Source organism: Eleginops maclovinus, chromosome 13 (assembly GCF_036324505.1).
Source record: "Eleginops maclovinus isolate JMC-PN-2008 ecotype Puerto Natales chromosome 13, JC_Emac_rtc_rv5, whole genome shotgun sequence".
Classification (NCBI taxonomy): Eukaryota; Metazoa; Chordata; class Actinopteri; order Perciformes; family Eleginopidae; genus Eleginops; species Eleginops maclovinus.
The window spans coordinates 17897442-17916851 of record NC_086361.1 but is presented as its reverse complement, the minus strand read 5'-3'; the positions used below and the strand labels follow the sequence as shown (position 1 = coordinate 17916851).

General features: G+C 40.3%; 1 long non-coding RNA gene across 1 annotated transcript in view; it reads right to left on the bottom strand.

Annotated features, from left to right (window-relative positions):
• LOC134875421 (uncharacterized) overlaps positions 1–16849 on the bottom strand; it is a 49888-nt gene extending 33039 nt beyond the window's left edge. Inside the window, exon 1 of the long non-coding RNA XR_010167190.1 lies at positions 16453–16849. This is a non-coding gene — a long non-coding RNA (uncharacterized LOC134875421). The remainder of the gene's footprint in view (positions 1–16452) is intronic.
• Positions 16850–19410: the final 2561 nt, after the last annotated feature.

Sequence of the window (19410 nt, the reverse complement as noted above, 5' to 3'; positions counted from 1 at the left end):
ATATCGCCCGTAAATCAGCTTCCTCACCGCCACCGACGCCAGCTCCTTCCACGAAACAAATATCTCCAATGTCGTTCCGTGATAAACTCACACATCTATTGTTTCAAGCACACACACGGGATATGTATTTGCTACAACACCTGGTGTACTACTCCCACACAGGTTATACTGGCATTACACAACACTACGGGGACATTTCTTCAGGATCCTCCAACACAAAGGGGTCGTCTCTGATCATTGTGAAACTGTGGCGGCCATACTTAAGCTATAATAAGTAAAGAGTTAATAAAGTAAAAAACTGGATTAGGATTAAGGTTTCCCTTATACAAGAAGCAATACAAAGTTGTAGCATAACCTGATTTGCAGATATTGCACGGCCTGTGATGTGTGCCTATTGCCCAGGCACACATCACAATGTTGAAGCTGAGGCAATATAGTGTGCAGCCCTTATTCTACCATAGATTGTTGCTATCGTACAAGTGTCTCTCCAAACTAATTTCAGCTAAAAAAGTATTAGCTAAATCCAATGTCTCCAGCTGACTTGTGTCCGTTTTGAAGGAATGACAAAGGACCACATATAGAATAATATTTCTTGTAATTTCCAGAGGAGCAGAGATGTAAAGACTGAAGAGGTTTTTCTTTGATGTCTGAAGCATCCTCAGAAATGTCTCATACTTGTGTTGTTTGTATGTCTCAGTTTGAGTGTGTGTCACAGTGTATTGGACCATAAGGCCCGGTCCTTTCCACTAATCATTGCAGCAGGGATCTATTACCTCTAAGCCTGCTGGGAAAAAACGTTCTGCTCAAGACGCACTGCTCGTCTGCCAGCATATTTTACATCCTCCCTCTAGAGATGTCTCATAAGATGGAAATGAAATATGAGAGTAATCAATATCAAAGTGTTTTTTTTTCTGTCTCATGAAGAGTAATTACCAAAGGCACATCTAGAGGACAGAGTGATTCTTTATTACAAGGGAAACATGCTGCAGTCGTTAATGCTTCTATTCACTGTCAAACCTACCAATAAAACAGCTCTTTATGTCTAACAGGCAAATAAAAGGGTGTTGCATGTGATTTGGATCCCTACTTGTTGGTGTGAACATGTGTCTTTGTTTTTAACAATCCCCGTAAAGTGATGCTCACAGAGGACACTACTTATACTTAGTCAAAGTATTAAACTGTTCATATATGCAGCTTTTCTATGCTCCCAAGTCTTTAAAAAAGATTAGCATTTTGAGTTAGAGCTTTTTAAACTTCTGCGCTTAAAAGCACAAGATTTCCCCAGATGTGAAAACATTTCAATCAAGCTTTGGTGCCGAACTAATTTGATCTCCCAAAAACTAAATCTGTAACATTTCAGAATTAATTCCTTTTAAGTCATTATTCCAAAAAATTGCCGAACATTCCCCAGTTGGAGCTTATTCATTTTAAACACTTTCACTTCTTTAATTTGATGGTGAAATTGATACATAGTATTTTTAGACATTTAAAGGACCAAATGATGAATTGATTGATCAACAAAAACAAAAAGGCAGCTATGTTATCAACTACGGAAATAAGCATTACTTTTAACTCAATCCAACAAAACATTCTGGGAAACAATTATATTTGCTTTGTTGAGACTAACAATACAATATTTATACCCATTTTATGTCCATAAAGTAAAAGACGCAATCTATTGACATTGACCTTGCAGCATGCAAGCAGATTATTACTATTTTTAAACATTACTGATCAATTGATGGATAATAATGACTGAGTATGAGCTGCGGTCCTTTATATGTAGTTTAGAAACAATCAAACAAAATGTGAAGTCAGTTTAAAAAGGTGAAAGTGATATCATGAAACCACTTGGTGTGTGTGGCTCTGCTGCAGAATATGCCATTTCCTTTTGTTCATTACAATTTAAAAAGTGTGTTTGTTTTTTCAAGTCTGTAATCCATTGCCAAAACATATCAATATACTTACAATACACAAACTAAAAGCTGTGTCTAGGAACTAAAATACCAGGACTCTGTTCAGTAGAGCCTCATGTTCTGTTTGTTTCCATCAGTGAATGCCCCTAGCTTCATTTCAGTAACATTGTCTTGAAAGTCTCCAGCAGATCATGTACTCTTTCATTTGGCTGTCTAGCCGTTTTTTTTTTTTTACAGAAGCAATCCTTTTAAAAGCCTGTACCAGCACTTTATACGGACAATGTGGGCGGGATGATTAAACACAACTGTCTCTATTCGTGTGCTAATGTGTGTCCATGTTTCCCCTCGCATCCCTCATCCTGAACATTAAAGTCCTGCCTCTCCTCAGCGAGGCCACACCAAGGGCTCCTCTCTAAAACTTCTCTCCATCCTACTTTAACTCCAGCGAGTAGCACCGGAATAACATGAGCCAGGATATCATATCTACAGGGAAATGCATACCATTTGCAAAATAATGAAGAAAGGAACCGCGTGGGTGTAGCAACAGATGAACATGAGGCTTCAGGAAGCATTAAGAACTCGGCAAATAATCAAAAGTGACAGCATGACACCTGCATTATGGATATTTGATCACGGCTAGAGATGCAATATGATAACGCTCACGGGAACACACACATGCAAATTATTGTGGGTTAACAAATGCATGCAGGTGCAGACACTTCGAAAAAATGGTGGATTTAACAAAACTTATTTTTCTTGTGCTCTGTATCTGCGACACCACCCACCTCAAACTAAAGGGGGTTCACAGTACACATTATCCTCAGTGTCAGCAGTATTTGAGCCTCTTTTATCATAATATACCAGACCTAACTTTTCTCCATGTCCTGCTGCAGTACTAGAAGCCGGTATTTGTGTTGCTTCTCCTGGAAAATAGCAACAGAAAAAAGACAGACGTTTTCTCCTGCTTGCCATCCAGCCTGTGACATCCTGAAAATAAATCCTAGGTGTGGAGAATCCAGTGGCGGTAAAGCACATTTTCCACCATCTGTACCAGCAGGAAGAAAGGAAAAAAATAAAATAAAACCTGCAAATAAAATTCAATATGGTTTCTTGTGCCAGCGTCAAATCAGAGCGGGGAGGTAATACCGGCGATACATCATCATTACAGAATCCATGAGGAGGAGAGAATAATGAAACTTATTTTCTGCACTGGAACACCTCATTATAAATCCCAACTAGATCACTCATTTCCAATTCTTCTCTCTGGATAGTGAATAGGAGTAATATATGTGAGATCCAACACAAGCCCAAGATGTTGTTTTTACAGTGCAACGGAGCCGGAGAGAGCAGGGGGGGGGACTCCTGACATGGGATGATAAATAAGTGGCAGAGGTGGAAATGGTTTCCACCTGATATGATATAAAACGCTCCGCCTGTCCTTCTTAATCTCACTGAGTTGGTAACGTATTCATTGGCTGGCACACACACACACACACACACAGACACACACACACTTTGGCATTTCCATACAGTGCGCAAATATAGGATGCTCATAAGGAGGGCTTTCTGGAGGGGCGACGATTTATTTGTATATTCAAAAACTATTGATGTTTTTAAAGCAGACTCGCGCACATTAAAGTTCTTTAAAGTGTTAAAGCTGATCGAAGTCTCGCTGCGGGGATAAATAGATTCTCTTCCGACAATCTCTATCTTTATTGGTCTATATCTTTTCAACAATCTCTGCCTCTGCGTGAGAGCTACTGCTGCTGCTGCTGCTGCTGGTGAAGAGAGGCTGCAGAGGCCCCAGCTGACCTGGGATCTGCTGCGTTATGAATCTTTTATCACATCACCTCTGCAACCACTCTGCCCCCACCCCCTTCCCCTCTCCCTGCTTCCTTTTTTCATCATCACCCTGCAAAAACAACCCCTATAAAGTGGTGCAACATCAGAGAGCATTTTAAGATTAATATAGCATGTTAATAATTAGGCATTGGTATCATTTCCATAAACAACTAAAGCGATCGCCAAGAAGACCATCACACTATCTTTGAGTAAGGGTTGATCTCAATTGAGGAAACAAAAATGAAAAGAAATCTATGACAGCAATCCTTAATTGTTCATTAAAGATTGTATACTCTCATATCGTGATTTATAGAATATGCGATTTGACTGCGTTAGTGTAAATGTGTGTGACGGGGAGTCACAAAATCAAAGCGTCTGGTTTGCATTTGTTGCACAGAGTCAGGGGGCTCAATCACGCGTAAAAATATAATATTTAATATACTTCTGGTTATCACAGCCTCCAAATGCAGCATTTGAAATATTAATCTCGTTGAATTCTTAATGATGGTCAAAGACATAAGCATGGATTTAAATAAAACATTTTCTATTTTAAACACCAATTAATGAATGGCCTGAAGGTATGGTGTGTCATTTCAGATGATGAAATACACATATACCTGAATGTTTAATGACTTCCTTTTAAATCACATATTCCTGCAGCGGTTTATTTGCAGATAAGGACCTGTGGTGCATGCCAAGTAGTTACATTTTCCATTACATTACACAAGGTGTTTTAAATCTGATGTTTGTGTGTTTAGGTGGAGGTGATGCGCAGAAGCGTAGCTCAGAGCTCACAGAGATTTAATGTGTGCATTAAAGGAAATCTATATTTCAGAGAAAACTACCAAAGAAAACAGGTGATGTGTGTTTAATGATCTTCGACACTGCATAACTTGCAATACAAATGTGATGGATTGGTTAGGCCCTAGCCTTTATAGGGCAGATCAAAAGAACCATAGGCCCCAAAGAAGAAGACTCTTTCTAAAATTCTCTTTTTAAGTTAGGCGAAGAGTTCAAAACCCCTTCTGGTTTTGGTTTTCCCTGTACGCAAGGCTAGAGGGAAAGAGGAGGAAGATGATGGACAGAGAGTAAGAGGAATTGACAAGCAGGATAACGAGTCACCCCGAGCCGCCGCACCACCGTGTAAACACTCCAGCAACACATGATCCCGAGCTGTATTCAAATTCTGAAGCCTCTCTCCTTAACCTCCAGTCATTCTTGACACCGCTGTCACTCCATCTTTTGGCCGTCCGGACAGAAGGTGTGGTGTTCAATTATCCCTCTCTTTACAGGACGAGTGCGGCGACCTTGGCCAACCCGGCTTAACTTTAAATGAAATAACAGAGGGGGCTTTTATGTGAAATGTGAAACAGTACGGCACATGACAGGCAATTACTCTTGGTGATGTCACTTCGTCAAGAGGTCACTCCTGCCGCCATTGTTGGTGTGCGCCACTCCTGCCGTTGGCCCGACTTTTGATGGACATTTCTTTAGAGTTTAGTCCGTGCGTTACTGGCAGTTTGTGGCTGCGCCCGGACAGAAACTCAATAATGGCCAGTGCTTGTATGAATGAACTTGGAGAAAGAGTCGTAGGGAGGAGGAAAGAACGCGATGGAGGGCGAGGGAGTGAGACAACATCTTTAGAAGTGACGAAGAAGGGGAGAAAAGTGAGGAATAATCTTTGTTCAGATGTTGTAGTGAGACCCAGCCATGGTTTATTCATGCCAATCTCTTTTAATTTCTATATACATATTATTTCACAGTTAGCCCCCTCCAAGTCCTCCGAGACATCTTAGACTGCGCGATAACATTTTGAGTGACAGTGAAACATCATGGCTGAATTCAAAAAGGGCCACATCATTAAGGGAGAGAAAAGAAAAGCCCTGCTGTTTTATAAATACAAACACAAGCCGGCGTCATTGAACGTGCGCAGCGGAAACCTTTTCTTAATTTTTTATTTTAACATAACAGCATCCCATTTCCCTATTGGCCATCGGATTGCTGCTCATCTCTTCCATAAAGAGCGGAGAGAATTTGCAAAAACGGAGGGAGCTTCTTTTCCCCTGAGTCCCAATTAAAATGTCCTTTGGCAAAGTGGCAGCTTTTTATTCCTTGCTTTCTCGATGTTTTTCCGCCACGTCTCTTAAAAACTGCAGGAAAGAAGCAGAGAAAGCAGGCTATTAAAAAATAAGAGCCAAGTGAGGGAGGAAGGAGGGGACGGGATAGGCTAGAAGACGGAAAGAGCAAGAAAGCTATTAGTCATGCATTAGTCAGAAATTATGGAATAATTTCAAATGTTAAAACGCCATATCTGGTATTCAGAGCGATTATTATACGGTTTACTTGAACGTTAGGGAACGAGTGGACTGCTTATGTAGAAAAAGAACGACAACTTGTGAATGGAGGGGAGTTTAGTGCCAAGAAACCAAGAAGTGGCTGTGAGAGGTCTTTAAAGTTGAGCTATGGTGGAGGTTTGTGAGTACAGCGCCTGTGAGAAGCAGAACAAATTTATGGCTTAAAATACACGCTAATATTTTGTCATATTTCAAACCCTGTAAGGATTCTGATTCAGTCTTGAGCTCAGTGCAGATTCAGACAGATAGCACATGTCCAGATGTCTATATTCACGGCATTAGCTCCACCTCAGGTAGTAACTGAAGTTTGAGCTGATCGATTTAGTGCCAGTTTATATATATATTCACATCAATGCTGCCATATCTTACGGAGTTACAAGTAGAGTAACTTGAAATCCTTACATGTTTGTGCTGCTTTGATGAGATATAAGCTGTGCGATGATTAGTCAGGCTTATGGAGTTCGGATGTCGGTGCTTTCAATAAGCCCACAGCTCGGGCGTTGTTCCTGAGAATAAAAAGTTTCCATCTGGACCAGACCATCAGATTCAATTACTGAACACAAAAGGCCAGAGGAGCACAAGACACGCTGAATTCAATAGCAGATGGAAATAAATAATGTGCTTTTTCGTAAAAAATGAAAAGGGAGGTCTACGATAGTGGAATTGGCTCATGGTGTATTTTGATTAAAAAATATCCACTGATTGCTTTCTATCCGTTTTTCTATTCTATTTAACTTTTGTGTGATTTGCAGCAGTCCAAAGACCTGAAAGAATAGCGCCAAAAACATCATTTTGTCCCGGTGAACTTGTTGGAATTGAATGCAACTTTAATCAAGGAAATTACAAATTGGTTTGAAAAGGTTGGAAACATCAAGACATATTTATGGCTGATTGTTTCATTTTGAATCTATCGGGGAACAAAACAAAAATGTGATAAAAACATACTAAATAAAAAAGAGCAGACTCACACAGGAGGAAATGATTGTTTTCAGGGACAAACCTTTGAATATTTGTAAAAGATTTAAAAAGTTTGACAGAAATCTTGTTTTTTACTGAAATCCAAGGGACAGGGGTTAACTTTCGACAGGATTCCACTAATATGGAAGTGAAAACTAAATTTAGAGTTATCAGGATTGAGCTTTTTGCCTTTGAGTTCCATTTAAATCATAATTCGAAACTGTTTGCTGCAAAAGCTAATTGGTCAAGGATGAAATACTGTAGATGACCTTCTGCATATAATGGTGGCCTTTATGAAAATCAATCACTGATTAAATCCTCTCACCTAATCTTGTTGGGGACACCAGATAATCAATCTCAGAGGTCCTAGCTTGACACCGAATGAAGTCAAATTCAAATTCTGGGTGAACAACTAAAACTCAAGAAATACTTACTTTTGTCTGAACTTCGCTGTGCCGCCGCAGCTTTCAAATGCTTTGCTGTAGCTCTCTGCAGCATGTAAACTCTCCATCAGTTTGAGACTGACATTTTAACGAGGTTGATCCACAGCTATTTCACTGCAGCACAGATAAGAGAGCCACCATTGCTCCACATAAATGAAATCAGGAACCATATCTCACATTGGTACATGACACATTATGAAATATAGAGTCAACCATGCAAGCTGGGTAGGTACTGTGTTGGCAGTGAAATGTGTGTATGTGTGTGTTGCAGGGAATGTGACAGCTGGGATCAGATAGCACTGAATGCATCCCAGACTGGATTTAGAGTCAGCCTGATATAAGGGTGGAGGTGGGGGGCGGGATTGTCTCCGATAGTTATTGACTGCAGCGCTTCTGGAAGCAGTAGTGTCGTTGTGAGCACGAAGGAAACTTTTCATGGTTTGTATCCCTGCGATTCCAAACTTGTATTAGATTGGACTTCTTTCACAAAGCTGAATGAAACCGAGATAACCCTTGTTTGTTCTGCAACACAATACTCTCTGCAGTATTGAATTTCCTTTGCAAAAGATGTAATCAAATTCCAAGCTTGAATATAACATCTTAGAAGTATGGCGCTGAGAGGCACTGATTTTCAACCTCGCAGGATATAATTACAGTCGTCAGAGCCACACTCGATCAAGTCAAGACCCACACTATGCCCACGCTATGCCCACCCTCTGCGAGTGTCCGGCAAAGGGCATTTCAGGACCTAAAGCCTCTGAATCCTGTTTATTGAAATGCCACTCTAGCTTTCCTAGCGATGGAGCAGAAGGATAGACGGTATGCCTCAGAGTGCAAGATGGGTAAAGAGAATACGGAATTATTCTGGCAGAGTTAGGAATACTACAAAAAGGTGGCGTGATAAAAAAAAAGAAGAATACACTGATTATTCTGTTGCCCTTCTGCATGACTGAGTGTACTGCGTGCAAACTATGAACAATGCTCCATGTGTGCTTGCATAGGGTGACGACTCAGTTTGTCACCTTTAGTTCATGTCCTAACAAGCCTTTGTCTGTACTCAGATTGAGGCAAAGGCCTCAATAGGACGAGTGGCCTGGAGAGAAAGCCTGATTAGCTACAAGAGGCTAAGCCCTTGGCAGACCTTTCCCCAAGACCTTTGCCTGTCTCCAGGAGTGAGAGGCTGGAGACAGCTGAAGAACAAGCCTTAAGTGCATGGCTCTGAATCTAGAATAGTCCTCTTACAGTAAACACAAAGGGACTGTGGAACTTTATTTAGCAATGACATTGCATCGTATATATCCATGTATATGTATGCAAACACATACTCTTAAAAGGCATGCCCTCTCTCTTCAGCTTATTTCTACACCCCGCCGTTTGTTTGCTAGGAAGATTGCCTCCAGGTCTTAAGATGGTCTGTTGGCATTACCATCAAGGTGGTGCGTCACAAACCCATTTGAGGAAACACGCCGAATTGTTCACCAGCTTTATTTGCATAAACACAAGTTCATCAGTTCCTCAACCCCTCGCCACCCTCTGATTTCCTCCCCTGTCACTCCTATTACCTCCGCCAACAGGAAGCCTGTGATACATCATGACAGTAGTGGGTGTCTGTCTGTGTGTCAGCAAACTAAATGGATTGAATACTAAAAAGGTTTGTATGGGGTTTGTATGGGGTTTGTATGGGGTTTGTATATGGGCTTGAAAAGGGGTTGAATTATACATGTATTTGGAGACCGCTGAGTATGCGCGTGGAGAGGCAGAGAAAAACAAAGCTGGAGAGGTCGGAGGTCCGTTATGTAGAATCAGCTGTCAATTACACTGGCCTCACATTCACCCACTCCTCTCCCTGTCTCCGGTTGCCCTCTGTCAACTGCACTTGTTGAATTTGGATGTATTATTGTTTGTTCCCTCCCACCACCTCCCTCGCTCGCTCGCTCAGTCCCTCTGATTGCAATCGGAGATCTAGGCTTCCGGCATTAAGTATGCAAACCCTGCTGCATGCGGTGCATTCGCTATCAGCAATCAGCCACAATCTCTTGCCTCTTTTCTTTTCTCCCACGGGATAGGAAAAAAAACCTAACACATTCAAAGAGACAGAAAAACTGCGCGCTGACACGGGAGAAAATAGAAAGCTTTGAATGTGGCTAAATGCAAATACATGCAAGGCAACACCTGACATTGTGCAGCTCAGGTGCCAACCATGAAGAAACCAGTACCATAGCAACATGTGTCTCATCTTCAGACTTCGCTTTGCAATTACCTTTATGAATCTCACATTTGTAATGCTAATCTTACAGGTGTTCAGCAATAACCAATGATTGCCTTACCAGTTTTTGGTTTTTTAACCCCTTGCAGAATCACAGAAAGCAGAGGTGTGCTTCTTGACAGGGTAAAACAAGTTGCCGTCTAAACCTATTTCAGGAAGTGTTATGCAAGACAGAGGTTCTGGTGGTTTGCGGAGATTAAAGGCTTTTTTTTTTGCCGGATGCATGTTGTCTGTCGTTTAATGAAAGCGTCAGCGCCTGCACTTTTATCTTCAGAGCAGGAGACGTCACTTACGATCACAGCGAGTATCTGCGGCGCACCTACAGATGCCTCAATCTCACACACTGATGAGCTCAACATGTACCTCCAACTGTGGCAGCTACAGTCGAGCCTGCATTTAAACGTGTCGCTTTAATGATGCATATTTGAGTAGTTAGTGCATTTTGTTATTTAAGTGTTATTCAGTTTGCTCTTCACTTGTTGTTTGCTAAAAAATAACATTCTTGGGATTCGTTTCAAATCAATAATTGTCGGTAAAATGCAGAAGAGAAAAAAAAATAACCACCTTTGGAAGGCAGTACACGACTTGACTGCCAATGTTTTTTTTAATTATGTTGGAAACAACACCCACAAGGAATCTGATTGGTACAGAATATGACCAGACCTTACTAAAACTAAATCTAATATAAAAACGACGATTGGCAAAATATAATAAATAGCAAATAAAGATTTCAAACAAAAAAACAAAACATGGAAATGGAGCAGCACTTGAGAGGTTATCTTTCTGATAGTCACCTTTATCAACCTCTAATCATCTGAACAGCAAGATGTGCCTCCATTGTGGACAAAACAGACCCGTATATATTTAGAGTGGTCTAAATAAAATGTGTCCTTGATTTATTTATTCAGAATGATTTTGTAGGTTGCTATTACTTTTATTTAGTCTAGTTTTTCTCCTCTGAACCCTGTCTTCTGATTATGCTTTTGTACAAAAGGAAAAGTTAAGAATATTTGGAGAAATTCATGTTCTTTCTTTCCAGATTTAGTTAAGGCGACTAAATCCCCTCTCCTCTCCGTGTGGTAAATAGGTTACCTTAGCTTGGCACGATGAATGGAAACTGGAGGAAGTAGCAAACCCTGCTCTGTCTAAAGAGATCAAACCTGTTAGCTCCTTCACGCTTCATGAACATGATAGATCTTGTTAAATTAATCTGTACACAAAAGGATTTAACAGTTGATGTGGAAAACTGTTTCGTGGCCGGGTTGCCCCATTTCCTGGATTGTTGTCATCTCGAGGTTGCCAAGCAACCAGTTGAGACTCCAGGAAGTTACTGTGCCTGGCTTAAAGAAACAGTCTGGCATCGCTCGTTAATTCACAATTTCTCCTTTTTCAAATCCAGTTCTTGGAAGGATTAAACATATAACCTCTCTATCCTGATTTTGATATTTTTAAGCTAATTGGCTTCTGGCTGCAGGAACATATTTACCACACAGATTTAAAAAAGAAATTTGATACCACCCTCAGGTTTAATTATCTGCAAGAAAAAAAATAAGCTAATTTATGTCCAAATGTCCATTTAAAAGCAGCACATGTTACATGTTGCTGATATTCAGCAAAGACAACATTTAATTAGACTGCACAGCGCCTGGTTAGCCCTTTTGAACTTCCATCTGATGATTTGAGCCAACAACCTTTCATCCATTAATGGAAAGGCTTTCATAATACATTTAAGTATACTTCTGCACAGCAACGTGGCATGCACATATCCAGGGGCGAGGCCTAGCATAAATACCACTTTGATCTGCTCACAATAGGGGAGTAGCTTAGGGATAATGGTGAGATCACCTCTCCGACCCCCCTCTCATCCACTGGCTGGGATATCACTCTGCCAGTAGTCAAAGAGCAGCGCTTTGTACCAAGAGTCAATAGTGGGAAAGGGCAGCAATGAAAAGAAAGCATTATGGAGTCAATGATTTGACCATTACTGTGAGATTAGCATTACTTGAATTACGTGGTTCAATGCATCCCGAAGACAGGCGAGGTTGTAAATCAGCGGGGGGAGCGCTGCAAGAGAATGGCTAATGCCTTTGTTTTGATTAGCAGTTTGACCCCAGAGATGGACTTGGCCTGTTTTGTTGTCGGCGAGGGACTGGAGGGGAGCGTTGGCATTCAAAACCAGATTCCTTGGCAGCAGTTTCCCTCAGCAGGGATCAGCTGTCTGCCAGAACAGATTACACCTGGGATACTGACGCCGTCTTCGGTGAGGGTTTTGACAGCTAACGCCGAGAAAGAAAAGAGTGATCTCTCATGGAAACACACGTGTAGCTCAGATAAGCAGACATATACATTTGTTTGTTGTTTTTACATTTGTTAGAGTGAGAGGAGTGGATTTAGATGCATCCAATAGAACTCAAGCGTGAACCAACCCTTGAATAATTACTGAGCATTGACATAAAATCCTGGAGGTGTTTCAAGGAGTTTGTGGCAATAAACAGCCCTTTAGTTATAACGTATCAAACAGCAGCATTGTTTGCACGCTGTACATAGCTGAGGAGTCTACTTAGGAGGTAAAATAATGAGTGAATAAATTGTAAATGGATCAACATACTTGTAAACAATACCCCTTCACTACACATGCATTCAAATTACTGTTTCAATTATTATGGTGTTTATACTGAAGACATGGATGTTGGTATACTTATTTTAAAGGAGGTCAGACCTGCTCTGCCCCTGTGATATTTCATCAGAGGTGGATAAGGATACGAGGAATGGTTGCTAATTACGTACCGTATGTAGTGTTTGTGTGTGTCCACGTTACAGTTGATGCAATTTCTTGGTTTTCGTAGCTAATCAGATACGTGCTGAAGTGGACGAAATGCTCGTGCCAATCACTGAGAGCCACAAAGGTTAAGCTATACATAGAAAAGAGACAGGGAGAGATAAGAGGGGGATCAAAAACAAAAAGGAATCCACACACCTTCCTACTGAAATGACGCGACCCCATCTGCTAATGAAGAAAGAACCCATACAAAGACAATTAGAAAAAGGTTCACGTTAAATCGGCTACTTAACGTGTGCTGTGTCAGGATGTATTGGCCTTTCATGACTGCTTTGGGGTTATTGATACGACTGCTGACTAAGTCATTAAGACAGGAAAAATGCTTCTGCTCTGGATAACCATTTCATCTTCAGCCAGCAAATAAATGAAGATCAGCGTGCTAAACAGCCACCACAATCCACTCTGGAGCTTTCCCTTGCTGATTTGGTTTAGTCTTTTGACCAGCTTTGAGAGAACGGAAAAGACGGAATAATGAATGGGAAGAAAGACAGGGGGCTGGGGGGGTATAAACTGTGATGTACTGCAGCGCTGCTAATCCACAGAAAAAAGAGACGTTGGATAGAAGCAGCTGGAGTTGCAAATGAGTGCTGGGCTGATAAGCAAACAGGTGAATGAGAGAGAAAGAAGAAGAAGGAGATGAGACATCCATAGAGATAAGCCGGGGGGGGGGTGTAGACAAACTATAGCACAGATAAGCAGAGTAGGGCGTGGAGGACTTGGCACAGTAGAGGTAGCATGGAGGCAGCACCGTGGTGTGATGCCTAATGGGAGGATGACACATATCTCGTCCCCTAGGGAGTGACAGAGAGGGGCCAGACAACCCTGCTGATTGACTGACAGTGTCTCTGCCTGCCAGTCAACATCCACTCACACTCATACACGCTGGCAGGGCTCCATGCGACAAAGCCAATTTAGGGGAAGAAAGCAGCACTGCACAATAACATTCACAAACATAAAACCGCCCCATGCCCAACGGCTGCGCTGCATAGAAAGGTTTTTTTTAATATGTGCGATTCATCGTCTTTAGCTCTTTCTCAATAAACATCCATGTTATTCTGGCAAGACATCTGAGAGCTGTGTCTGTCAACCCTTTCTGATAAAAACAACATCACATTCGCTGTCATCTCGGGGTAAGTGTTTGGAAGAAATGGGCCATAAACAAAAGAAATACTTCTACATGTCAAGTCAAGCTGAAACGCTTCTATTGCAAACACCTTCTCCTGTTGCAGTCTCTCCTCACTGAGTTAGTTAAAGATGGGTTACAGAGGAGTTGAACAACCTCCATTTTCCACCCCTTTCCTTGTTCCACAATAGTAAATGTGTGGTTATTAATTACTGCACGGCCTGTGCTGCTGAATCCAAAAATCCTGAACACAGTGGCAGTATGACTCACCAGATTGCCGCTGTCCAAGGTGCTGCCAGAGATAATACATCACACTTCTCGGCACTGCAGCGGCATCTGGGGGGATGGTGTGTTAGTACTGCTCTCTAGTGGTCACTACATGTATTACTACTCTGTTCATATAGGCTTCCATCACCATCTGGTGGGGAGGGGAGACATTACACTCTTAAAGCACTTTTTAATTCACCTGTCTCTACCCCCCACTGTTACATTTTACTTAACATTTTGACAATGACTGATGCAAACCACTGTCTTCAATTATGAGAAGAATCCCCAGAGATGAGATCACACTTTTCATCGTTTCATATAGTTGATGTTAAAGATTGTGCATGTCTTTAATATGAAACATGACTGGCAGTTGAGATAACTGGAAGTGTGTGTTTTTTTTACCCGTCCATAAAATACCCAGCATGCACCCCTAAGGCAAAATCAGTTCTGAGTTGTCACAGTTACTATCTGCAATTGTACATCCCTATTCAGTCATCATTCAAGCAACATATTCTAATGGGACAAATCCATTTTAGAAAACGTGCCTGTATGCCGAGTGAAAACTGATCATTTATTTGAGTGTGCAGAGACTTTAAAGATGCTAAATCCCACTTTGGAAATTAAATGGTTTTGCTCTGAAGCACCAGAGAATGATATGCAGCAGTGTAGCCTGCGGGGAGTTACAGTGCGGAAATACTCGCTCTGTATTAGACAGAGACAATTGATCAAAACAGACTAATTAATGTATGTGTTTTACATATATTCATTTCCGTATCAAATATTAATGAAAATAAACGTACTTGTTTTTCAAATGAGCACAAGGCTATCAAATATTTCAGACACACCTCATTAAAGATACAGAGCCAAGAGCGTACATGCATTTTTAAAGGAGCAACGATTCACAATGGCATTCACATCCCAGAGTTGGCTGTTTATACTGTGGCCTACATCAGCTTTGCACAGGACTGAGTGTTGCACTACATCAAGGTCTTCTTATAAAGAATCTAAACCTCTTGTCCTTTCACCGTAAGTCCTCTAGAGCAAATATAGAAGGAGCTCTTGGGCTCTTGAAGCGTCTTATAATCAATTCACCAAGTGTTAAGAGAAGCTTTGGCTGATGAAATGTCAGGGCTTTGATATTTTCAACAGTTGAAATGATCCACAATGCTGGTTAGACTCTGGATCTATACTCAATCGGCACTTTGTAAAGTCTCACTAGATGAGCTCATTTATTCATTTAGGGTTCAAAATTGTTTCATATGTAACCATTTAGATCAATAATGAAAACACCTGTCTTATCCAATTCAACAGGACCAAAAACGAGTGCCTTTAAAAGGTAAAATATTGATAATGAATTATAATATTTAATTCGTAAAACTTTGACTTTTGGGATTTTAGCAGCAAAAACAATCCCATTAAAAAGGCAACTTCAGCATTTTCCTAAGTAGACATACATATTACACAAGTTTATAAAAACCATCTGAAATTGTATGACAAAGACATTAATCGATTAAGTGAGAAGACAATTAGACTAATCATTAGATGATACATGCTCATTGAACCTTTATAGGAAGTGTCAGCAAATAGTGTTTTGGGAAAATGTATCTTGTACTTTTATCGGAGTGTGAATTAACTTTTGGTTTTAGATTAGAAAACTGTTTCAAATTCATTAAATAGTTCTTCTGTAAAATAACCAGATATTCAAACCCTTTTCTAGAGTTATTGGATGAATAACAGATGTCTCAGCAATGTCGGCAGCTATTTAATATCAACATGGAGGCATACTAGAGAGGCAAGGGGGCACAGGCCCAGGGGCCCAACATTTCAGGGCCCTTGTGGCCTTCACTGATAAAATGTCACTTAGAAATGACACATACCAACCAGCAGAAATAATCTAAATGACCTCTAAGAAATATGAACTACATAGAGATTCAAAACAGCTGCAGAGACACTCAAAATGACAATGGGCAAAACAAGCATAAAGAAAAACAAAATTACCATAAGTAAAAAGAGATGCACAATGACTACAAAGGATATGCATAATAACTATGCCCATTACAAGGGGGGAAATAAAGATGGACAGAAAATAACTAAAAAAAGACCAAGACAAAATGACACAACCACAGAGATGTCTTTGCCTAGGGCCTATTGTGTCACAATCCGACTTCATTCCAAGTTAGGCAGTCAGACAGACAGAAGGATAGAGAATGCGTCAGGCCTAAAAGTAACAGAACCAACAAACATTAACAACCCAAGTTTGCACGTCAACACAAACTCAGTTAGCCAACCAAAGAAAACCTCAACAGATTAAATTGGCAGCATATTGACGGTAACTTTGACCAATCTAAAAAGCCACAAGCTTCAAAAACACGCGATAGCTGGCACGGCGGCCAGCGTGCCACAAAATAAAACACAACACTGCAAATACAAATAAGGTGCACTTACTGTTAGCTGACTTCACGCATTCATGTCTGGACGTCTCCTCGTGGCAGCGTAAGAAGTCTATGTCCTTACTCCTGTATCCATGCGTTTTTTTAACGTTGAAAATGTCTCCTCCTTTAGCCAGAGTTTCCGAATTTTGACAAGGCCTACTGTTACCAATAGTTAGCACGCACTGCGCCAGATCAGGTGACAGTGCGGACAGAGTTGTCAGTCTTCCCGTGAACAAACGTCAATTTCCCCTTTAAAATATTCATTATTTGTTCATGCATATTACTTCCATTGCAGTACCTGGACAGGTAGCTAGCCGTCGGCCTTCGTATCAAATATTGCTGCTCTTCTTTTCATTAATCTCAGGTGGAAAAGCACTATCCTTCTATCTTGCTAAAAACCAAATCACCACACCTGCTGCAGAATAATGACGTTTTTTCAAAGATGGTTGCCGGAGGTCATTATATCTGTTTGCGACACCAAAATGTAGCTTTGTCAGCATCATAAATATAAAAGGATCTTATTTTTCATTTAAATTCAATGTTATTTGACTCCATATAAAATGTGTACAGGTGTATCTAATAGGCTACTTATACTTTCCTCAGGCTGTGAGACTCATTATCCACAGCACAACAAAAACAGTTTTCTTGCTTTATTTTCATATCGTGTAGCAACATGGGAATATAACCGCATTTAATTGCATAATCCTGAGCTTTATAAGGACAATAAATGATCCTTATATCCCTGTCATATTGCATGAAAGTAAGCCAGAGGGCAATACCAGGACAACCATCATAACTTGTATTAATTACACTTGTGTGTTCTACTTGTATATGCCAAAACATCTGCTGTAAAAAAAAAAAGGCCTACTGTCACGGCTATTTTCCAATGAAATTTCCAGTGTTCATCCATGTTCGTATCAAATATTGCTGCTCTTCTTTTCATTAATCTCAGGTGGAAAAGCACTATCCTTCTATCTTGCTAAAAACCAAATCACCACACCTGCTGCAGAATAATGACGTTTTTTCAAAGATGGTTGCCGGAGGTCATTATATCTGTTTGCGTCACCAAAATGTAGCTTTGTCAGCATCATAAATATAAAAGGATCTTATTTTTCATTTAAATTCAATGTTATTTGACTCCATATAAAATGTGTACAGGTGTATCTAATAGGCTACTTATACTTTCCTCAGGCTGTGAGACTCATTATCCACAGCACAACAAAAACAGTTTTCTTGCTTTATTTTCATATCGTGTAGCAACATGGGAATATAACCGCATTTAATTGCATAATCCTGAGCTTTATAAGGACAATAAATGATCCTTATATCCCTGTCATATTGCATGAAAGTAAGCCAGAGGGCAATACCAGGACAACCATCATAACTTGTATTAATTACACTTGTGTGTTCTACTTGTATATGCCAAAACATCTGCTGTAAAAAAAAAAGGCCTACTGTCACGGCTATTTTCCAATGAAATTTCCAGTGTTCATCCAGAGGGAACTAATATGTTTATCATACTCTTGTTTACTCTACCACAGTTATACAAATCAGATTATGTGGTACATTAATCCGCCTTCATTGTGTTACATTACATTATTTGGTAATGTTGACAATGATGTTGGCAATGATGCCTAACAGCATTAAGGTCTTAGGTCTGAATCCATTGGTTGTATCGTGTGTTTCTCCTGTCCCTCAGTACAAGTTGCAGGCATCAAAGAGGTTTTACCTGCTTCAAATCAAAGTGACTTGAAAATGTGCACTGTTTTGTTGCTTATGTTACCTAATGTTGTCCAGAGCAACTGGAATCATCCAGCAATGCAGATAAGAGTGATTATAAGCCACCCGGACCAATGGAAGTGAAAAGTGAGTCTTCTTATTCGGTGAGGGAGACTCAGCAGGCCAGCGCTTTATAGAATTATAAACACAGAGAAAATGTAATCATCAATTACTCATCCAGTGTATCTTAAATCCTTAAAAGGAACGTTGTTTTTTTCTCACATGCCTCCACGGTGAACAAAGTAAAGCCTGAATTCTTGATTAATTAAATAAAATGGGGGTGAAATGATATCAAAACATCAGTCAACAAACTCTTACTTCATTTTTCATGAAGTCCACATCTCATTTATCCAGGTGTATGCTCACTGCTTTTGAAACATACCTTTTCACCAATACCTTACCATTTAAAACTGTTTTGCATAAACAGTCAGATGCTTGCTCAGGCACAGGCTACTGCTGTGTTGAATAGTAATGTTTTAGTTGAAATGCATATTTGGGAAATTGTGAGCATAAGACTGGATAAATTAGACTTAGATTAAGCTGCATTAAATTGTGTGAGAGGTTGTAAACAAGTGTTGAGCTGTTAACACGGCCTACATTACCTTGTATTTTTCACGACTTGTCATCACACAAATCCTGTTGTATTCACAAGAATTGAAAGAAACACAGGGTAAGTAAATGATATACAAATGGTAATTTTTTGGGTGAAGTATTCCTTTAAACCATTGTGAAACAGGTGCTTGGCCTTGATGACATCCTGAGTCATTTATCTACAGAGCTGGCACCAGTTACAGCACCACTAAGATCCGTTTCACTGTCAGTGACAATCTGCAGGACATGAAGTGCAACTGGTGTCCATGTGTTGAGCCATCTCTTTATTACTCAAAGAGATGACTAAAGTTTGACTGAACTGGCCGGTTCAATATTACCATTAGGGAACATTAGGTGATAAATAATGCAATCTGTTTTTCAAGAAAAGTTCACAACCATAAATCAAAACAAAGTGAACTGGAAAATGTAAGGCCATGCGTATTAATTGTATTTGATAGACTGAATAGCATCGTAGGGTGCTGCCGGTGCAAGGAATCCAGCCACTCAACTGGAACAATGAATTCAAAGTTAGATTTAAATCTGAGGCTTTGGTTGTCGTACGTTTCACTGCAGATGACATCTGTGTTATTCAAAGCAGGAT